The sequence below is a fragment of the Dromaius novaehollandiae genome, chromosome 1, assembly GCF_036370855.1.
Source record: "Dromaius novaehollandiae isolate bDroNov1 chromosome 1, bDroNov1.hap1, whole genome shotgun sequence".
Lineage (NCBI taxonomy): Eukaryota > Metazoa > Chordata > Aves > Casuariiformes > Dromaiidae > Dromaius > Dromaius novaehollandiae.
In genome coordinates this window covers 170,690,785-170,699,537 of record NC_088098.1, presented here as the reverse complement: position 1 = coordinate 170,699,537, position 8,753 = coordinate 170,690,785, and the positions used below count along the sequence as shown (strand labels likewise).

At 41.9% G+C, this 8,753-nt stretch overlaps 1 pseudogene; it reads left to right on the top strand.

Annotated features, from left to right (window-relative positions):
* The first annotated feature begins 1,040 nt into the window (after positions 1 to 1,040).
* LOC135327538 (tigger transposable element-derived protein 1-like) overlaps positions 1,041 to 8,753 on the top strand; it is a 79,569-nt pseudogene continuing 71,856 nt past the window's right edge.

Below are 8,753 nucleotides of genomic sequence, written 5' to 3'. Positions count from 1 at the left end.
ATGTAACTGGGGGGAAAAAAATCACATTTGTCTGGAGTAACAGTTGGGTATCTGTGGTGGTCTGATTCACGGGCTCCGATGTGCTGGATCAGAATCAACTTTATTCAAGCAAGCAAGCCCTTTATATAAGCTCTAGCCCGGATCGGTACTTTCTCAAAGGTCATGTTCCCATCATCACTCCTCATCCCGTGCGGCTACTACCTTATCTACATACTGCTATTTATTCCTCCCAAGGCTTTTGGCTCCTTAACTCTGTCTTGTCCAATCCCTTGCTGTCTGCCCCTGCATCTTCCCCTTTTTTATTTTCTAAACTAAATATTGCCAGTGCAGTGTGTATTTGTACAGCAAGTACTTGATGCAAAGCCCTTCGAGTCATTCTCTGCATAAGGTTTATTAAGCAGGGGAGATAGATAGCAAGGGCTAGAAATCTTAGCAAGATTACCAATCCACACGCCAGTACGTTCTTAACCCACGACCCCAAACCTAATGTCCAGTCCTATCCCTCAAAAGGGTTCCACTCTGATTCTATCTACAACTTATTAGTAAGGTCGCGTAGTCACAGTAAGCTTTTATGAATCGATATTGACCCTGCACGAGGCAGGCAGATATTGCCAGAAAATGTCCCAAAATGGGCTCATCGTAACTGGATCTCAGTCCTCATTTGGTGTTTCGAGGGATGCATCAACAGGTCGAATCAGCCATGCAGGCATCCAACAAGGCCCGTTACCTGTGGAGACGCAAGCATAACCTTTCCCCCATGTTATTAAGTCTACTGGTTCACTCCATTGACCTGTTTCCGGGTTCTTGTAGTGAACCTGAGGCTGTTCTCACCACGTAGGGCATGAGAAATGCTTATTAACTGCTCTTTGGTCCGCATAACGGTTTAAGAGGTTGAGAACATATAAGGCTTTCCATAGCTGCTCTTGTGGGGAGGCACCGGGGCTATTCCCCCTTTTTTGTTTTTCAAGCATGTCTTTTAGAGTACGATGGGTACGTTGCACTATTGCCTGGCCAGTTGGGGAACAGGGAATTCCGGTCACATGAGTGATCCCCCAGGTTTGAAGAAATGCCCACGTTCGCTATGCAGTGTATGCGGGACCATTGTCAGTTTTAATTTGAGTAGGAACCCCCGTTGTGGCAAAACAAGCAAGCCACTGATGACATACATCACGGCAATAGCGACAACGTAATGGGAAAGGGTATCTACAGAGACATGGACATATTTCAGTATTCTGAATGAGGGATAATGGGTAACGTGTGTCTGCCAGATACTGCAGGTTGCAGGCCTCGAGGGTTGGTCCCTAAGTACGGTGGTAACAGGGATACATTTTGGCAATGGGGGCAACTTCAAATAATGTCTTGGGCCTGGTCTCTTGTGATAAGTTTTTTGTAGCACTTTTGCATTTTGGTGGAAAAAAAAAAAATCATGGGACAATTTAGCCTGCTGATCAAAAGCCCCTTGCTGGGTTCCGCTGGGTTTTCCTCCTTTGTCAGGAATGGGCAATCCTCCTGACACAGTTGGACCAACATTTTTTTTTTTTTTCCTAATCACACACTCTCTTTCTCTCACTCTCTGGGAACCACACTCACACCACCCGAGTCTTTAACTGCTAGGACTGCTGTCCCTTCGCAGCGGGCAGCTTCATCAGCCAACGGGCACCCCGGCCGGTTCCCAGGCTATGCACACTCGCACACACAGTACTGCTCACACTCACACCAGTCACAGTGACTCTAGACTTCTGTCTTACAGTCTTGCAGTGCGCCTTATGCTGATCAGGCTGTGCACTCCTCCTCCGACCGGACCGAGCTGGGACTTAAAACCCACTCAAACCCTGGGGATGGGACTCGCACCCATCCACTGGTACGCCTTACGGTGATCAGCCCACATACCCCTTACAGTGCACTGTTACCAGACCAGAATTTAGAATTTAGGCGGGAATTTAAGACTCACCTTTTCGGTGCCTCTCATTGCTAAAAGATCCCAGGTGAACTCACCCGATGGCCAGATGATCGTTTGGAGACAAGAGGCCCCGACAGTGGTTGCCTAGCATTCCATTTGGGGTGCCAAACTGTTATGGAAATTAGGCTTGTCAGCCACCATAACAGGGCCTGACCCTAGGTTCCTGCAGAAAAGTTCAGAGCCAAATCAAAGCAAATTAAATAATTAAATTTTAATGACACGCATGCAGTAATTACAGCTCAAGCTGGGTACCTCCGAAGAGGGACTTACTGATGTAGACATTACAGAAGAACCTGTCTTTGTTGCAGTTGTGGATACAATTTCATTTCTATGTCATAAGGCCTATCATTCTCCGTTGGTAGCTCAAACACACACCTAAGTTTTGAATGCATGAGTTCTTCTGGTTTTGCCTCTTTCCATACTGCTTCCATATCTGAAGTATCAGCTGGAGCAAGCATAGACTGTTTTTTTTTTCTTTTTTCTTTTTTCTTGTTTTTCTTTTTTTTTTTAAACCATAAACTTGTGTTCACTTTTCTCATTAGGATCATAGTCAAAAGGCTGTAGCATCACAGAAACATTAATTGATGTTCCTGCATCGATAATTGCACTGTTAGGTCTTACACAGTATCTGCGTGGCGCTGTGGTCTTAACTTTGAAGCACACATTTCTGTCTGTAGGATTGCCGAGCTTCAGGTTTGTGGTGACACCATCTGTGAAAGGCTCTTTGAATTTGAGCTCGTGCTGCAGTTCAAGGTTGAGGCCTGCTCTGCTTCCGCCATGTTCCTCCTCCTGCTGCTTGGTGGTGGCGGCACCAGGTGGAGGCAGCACCAGGCAGAGAGAGGAAGGGCCGAGCGGGAGGGGGAAGGAAGGCAGGAAAGAAAGGAGGGAGGGAAGAAGGCAGGCGCTGGGCGTTCCCGGCCGGTGTAGTCACGCCCTGCCGAGCGGCCCTGGGACGATGGATCCTTCCCAGAAGGCCGGGTCAGTGTGTGGGGGTTGTGGGCAGCCCGCACTCGCAGGAGGCCCGGTCTCTTGAGGGGGGGATGGTTCCGAAGGGGCCGTAAGAGGGACACAGCAAGGTATATTAAGAGGCGGATAGAGGTCCGGCTCCTGTTCCAGATCGATCGGCCCTGGGTCAAATGGATTGTCTGGGTTGTTTCCTGGGGAGTCCCATCCACCCACCGCCCCCACTACCGTGTCGCTTGACAGAGGTGCTGTGGGGGCTGCAGGTGCCTCTGGTCCCTGTGTTTTCTCCTTGCTATGCTCTTTCAGGGTCTCAAGCATGGTACGCCACAGGGCTAAAAGTCCTGCCACCGTCTTATCGTTTCTTGTTGCCGCGTCCCAGAGCTTAACCCCGATCGAGTCCCACGTACCAAGGCTTTAAATCATGCTAGAATTCACCTTGGGACAGTTTGAGTGTGCCCACGTCAATAACATTTTGAGATCTTGGGGGGGGCATCTCTCTGCCGTGCTGTTTCAAAGTCTTTTGCATTACGTTTAGCACGGACCTATCTTGCGGGGAGATTCCATTTCCCATGACTCCCACATGTTCCCGGCCGCTTACCTCCATCCAGCTGTAGGTAACCTGTTGAGCGCAATGCCGCTTCCCGCTTCCTTGCAGCGGCTCCCCTTCTGCTTCCTTTCAGCAGCTTCTTTGTTCAGCCGGGCTCCGCCACTGGTTTAGCTAACCGCTGCTTCTACAGCCCTGGACAAAGTCAGTCCTCGGTCCCTGTTCGGGTGCCATTTGTGGTGGTCTGATTCACGGGCTCCGATGTGCTGGATCAGAATCAACTTTATTCAAGCAAGCAAGCCCTTTATATAAGCTCTAGCCCGGATCGGTACTTTCTCAAAGGTCATGTTCCCATCATCACTCCTCATCCCGTGCGGCTACTACCTTATCTACATACTGCTATTTATTCCTCCCAAGGCTTTCGGCTCCTTAACTCTATCTTGTCCAATCCCTCGCTGTCTGCCCCTACAGACAATATCCAATATCCAAGCAAATCTCAAATGACACTAGTCGCTGACATTTAGGCAATGAACCAAACTGCTGGGTCTCCTTCATGGTTATCTAGTGAGATAGGCACCTCTAAAAGGTGATGTACCCCTTCTCAAAATAATTATAAACAAATCAGGAGTGCAATTCAGTTCATCTTCGATAATGTCTTGCAAACAGAAAGAGCAAATGACCTTTAGGAAGTGCCTGTCTCTTGCCATTGACTATAGGGGGAGAGAACCTAGAATATTGATCACTGACGATTACTCAAAGGCTAAAATTTGGTGAAGTAAATGTCAGTTTTAACTTTTGAAAAATGAATACACCGGCCCTAGTCTGTGTCATATGCAGTGCACTGAAAAAGGTGGAATCTGGTAGGATGGACAATCACTCATTTTGTCTGCTTTCTGTTAACAGAACAAAGTAAGAACCAGCCGTGACTGAAAACAAACTACACTTCTATCATGTCTCTCAGCTGAATATATTAATCTAGCAGAAGTGTAAAAAGGACAAGAAAAGCAGTACAGATGGTGTGATCAATGCAGAATTTTTGGCAATGATAAGTAGTTAATTACAAATCAAAAGATTTCTGAATTCTTCCAAACACTCTTGCAGTTTTTTGCTTATTTACGATGATTAGAAAGTTGGAATACTAAAGGAGGAATTAAATTATCCTTTATGAATGCATTACTACAGACTTCTAAAAAGTTAACGTCTTACTTGTTATACTTGCCGTAAACATTGTAAGGATGACTGATATCATTGATCTTGAAATGTAATTTAAACAATGTCACTCCAGGGTGAATCCACTTTTCTAGATCAGTTTAATTACTAAGCTGTAATTATTTTTGTATTGAATAATCCTACCCAACAAATAGGCTTAGTGCACAAAATAAATTCCTAAAGGATGTGTAATATCAGGTTTTGAGTTGTTGTTTTCAGAGTTTTTACTTGCTTATAAATAAAGTTACAAGAAGTTTCTGCTTGGAGGCATTCAAGTTAGCATATTTCTGTACTGAATCATCACCTGGAAGGGATTCATTCCACTTCACGATTACCATCTAGAATGTAGGTATCTATTCTGAACTACTTATCAAGGGATTTTGCTATTCTCTCTCTAGTTGGTGGTGTTCAGGGAAGTTATCAAGTTCTTAGTTGTCCATTAATTATACCTTGGGGATGTGGCATCCTGTAAAACTATGCACTCATGAAGCTCTCATCTCTGCCTCTGATCCTCCCTTTTCCCCAAAAAACTGTAAGGATCTCCTGGGAAATTCTGAGACTAGTGTTCACTTAAGATGAAGAGACAGACTGGAGACATTAAAAGGATGTAAACTTAGTAAGAAAGATCTTGTGGAATAGACTACGCTGCTGGAATTTAGCCGTTGCTTTTATCCATTCGTATGTTGTGTGGGGGAAATATTCCTTTAAATAAGATCCTTAGGACAGACACAGACACAGAGTACTCAGTGAAACAGTTTGTATTCTGTTATAAACCTGTATCTTCCTCTGGAGCAACTCCTATTAACCACACTTCACCCCAGTATTTATGTACTCTCAACCCACCTAGATGTTAATCTACTTGGCAGTGTTAATAATGTGTTTCATAAAAAACTTGTTTGTGTTTCCTACCACCTGGTATCCAACAAATCCCTGCTGCCAGAAGGAAAAATAGTGATACAGATTCAAAGACTATAAAGGTAGAAGACTTCATGATGATCATTTACTATTATACCCTGTAGAATATAGGTGATAAGATAACATTCATTAATTTCTGCTTCCTGTCCCATGCTTTGTGCAAACTAATATTTCTTTTAAATGAAAATAAACAAACATTTGTTTAGATGCATATAACAATGGAGAAACTCATCATTGTCCTTAATAATCAGGTCCAATGGTTAATTGTTCTCACTATGGAAAACTGTGCTTTAGAATGTGTTAATGTTTCCTAGTTTTAGGTACCTAATTACAGAGGCCACTTTGCTTTTCTTAGTTACAGCTTAAAACTTTCCCTTAGTTTCTGTTCATAAACTATAAGCCATATTCACTTTTTATCATTTTCTTTATTAATCAATCTGTTATAAAATACTAAGTCCAGGGGAGCTGCAATATTTTAATTAAAAATCAAGAGTATTTCTTTCAGTAGCAATTAGTTTAATGTCAGAAGAAATGTCTGGCCAGCCTTTGTCATGCGTCAGATTAAATGTGGTTACCGTACAGCACCTTCCTTAGCCAATAGTACAAAAGGGAAAAATAGAGTTGGCACCATAACCAACTGTGCCACTCTCATCTGCCTGATCAAAATAGATACGGAGCAATTTTGAGAACAAATATAGATCAATACTCAAAGTCATACTCTAAATCTCACAACACAATCTCTTTGTTGTCAAATCCAGCTTAAGTAATTCCAGTCATCATTCATATTTCTAGCTATGTTTTCTTTTCAAGAAAATTGTTTCATACGAAATTTCTCTCTGTGTTCATATATGTAAAGGCAAGGCGGAGGCAATGGCTGGGCTCCCAGCTGGGACAGATACACGAACACAAGGCACACTGTGGTTGGTATTGAACATTTATTACCTCTGTGTTTGAGCGGAGGTTCCGCAGCGATTTCCCAATTGAGGCAATACTGGAGCGGGAGAGTCCCTGGCACTGCTGAGCATCAGTCCATGGCGCGGAACGCCGTGGGGGGGCAGTATATGAGGTTTTTATGTACTATACACATGCGCAGTAAGCATGTTGAGCTCATTGCTAATCTCGATTCAAAGTCCAGGTGCAGCACCACACTGGCACAGGTTCAGCCACATGACTATGGGTCAGCATGCCTTGTTGATGCTCCTTTTCCCACAGAACGGTCTGGCTGGCTTCCATCGCTTGTCTCCTCGACATTCTTCCACATTTTCCCATACAATATATTTGACTTTTTATATATATATACTTTCATATAGCAAATATAATGTTTCTGTCTGGTAATCAGATGGGAATTTGACTAGCCCAAGTAGGAGATACGAAAGCAAAGGCTGACAAAGGTGGATAACTTCTTTGGATGCTCATTGAAAAAGTGACTGGTCAACAGAGAAGGAAACAAGGAGGTTTAAAGAAGGAAAAACAGCTTATGGACCCAAACTCAGTTCAAGCTTAGGCCATTTGCTTCTCCAAACAAGAAGGTCTTTGTATAGAACAAGGGATTTTCCTGTATTCTGTCTGTGGGAAAGGTGAGCATGCAGTAGACATGGTTTATTCATGGCTACAGTTAATCCTTAAATAAAGGAAACGAGGATGTGGTCTGCTGCTTAAACCTGCGTCTATGTCATTCTTGCTGAACTACTCCTAGGCCTATCAAGTTATGTTTTAATAGCCACTATTTTCAGGTTTGTGGTTAATTCCTCTTAAGGATTAACCATCACTATTAACTGTCAGTATGATGTCAATAAAGTATTATCCATAAAGTATGCATCTTTTGTTTAAAGTCTTCTATATTTACTGTAAGCTCCAAGAAGATTATTATTATTTCAGTAATAACAGTGAATAGTCAAAGAAAAGATATAAATTTGAAGTGACTCCTTAATAATGAAGGGTTTGGGGGGAAGGGCATTTATTTCATCCTCCCCACGCAAATAATGGCAAAGTAATTAAGGCCTTACATGTCTTGTTCTTTACTCTTATTTGCTGCCTCTAACACTCTTACCTATGGTACCAGAGCATAAATTCATAAACATTCAAGATAATATGTTTTATAACAGCCAGTAACTTAGAAGTAGTTAATGCCATTTTTTGCATAATTCCATAGACACTTCCTGACTGCTCTCTTAATCCTCTATAAATAGTTTTTAACACAGGATTTTTTTTTTTCCCCTGTGGTGGTATCACAAAACAGAAGTAAAACAGCTTCTGAAAAATGTGGTCGATCATGTGGGATAGCATTAGCCAATGTTGGAGAGACATGTAATTTATTGCATCTAACCTGGAACATCACAGAACAGGAAATATTATATGACTATATAGCGACACTTTTAAAGGAATACTAATTTTTCTTTCTCCCTCACTTCAAAAATTATATAATTTCATGACTTCAGATAAATTTAGCTGAATAGTTTTAGCCAAATTAAATAAAATAATAGAAAAGTACTGTGTTTTCACGTGTTTTAAATAACAAACTTTGACTGACTCCCATGACATGGCTTTTTGGAACCAAAGCTATTTCTAAAAAGATTAATAATCAAAAAATAATTTGGGGAAGGGAGATATGGAATAGTTGAACCAATTATTATAATGTAACTTGAAATAATGTATTATCTACTTGCAAGCTAACATCTATTATTTGAACATTTATCATTTATTTTTAATACGGGGGAAATAAGGTATTTTCATGAATAGTTAACAGACAAAATAAAATATGAATAAAATAGCTATACACCAAACAAAGCTGATTTCTAGAACCCTCACATCCAGCCCAGAAGTTATGCAATAATAATGTTGGCCATGGTGAAAATTGCCTATTTGCCTTTGAGTGGTCAACAGTTCGTCCAGTCAAGAATATCTACACTGGGATTGACTAGATACTAAATTGTCCTTTTGATATCTGTTTTTTCGTGGAGGCTTGCCATTGGCATTGAAATATGCAAGAAACTCATTGGTTAAGTATTCTTTAAAAAAATCTCTGCCTGGAACAGGCAGTTCTGGATTTGACTTTCAGTTATTTGATTTCCCAGCGATGACAATTTGTGGGATGTGATATAGTTATACATTACTAATTTGGAATGATGGTATACTGTTAGCTTAAACAACAAAAACAACCAA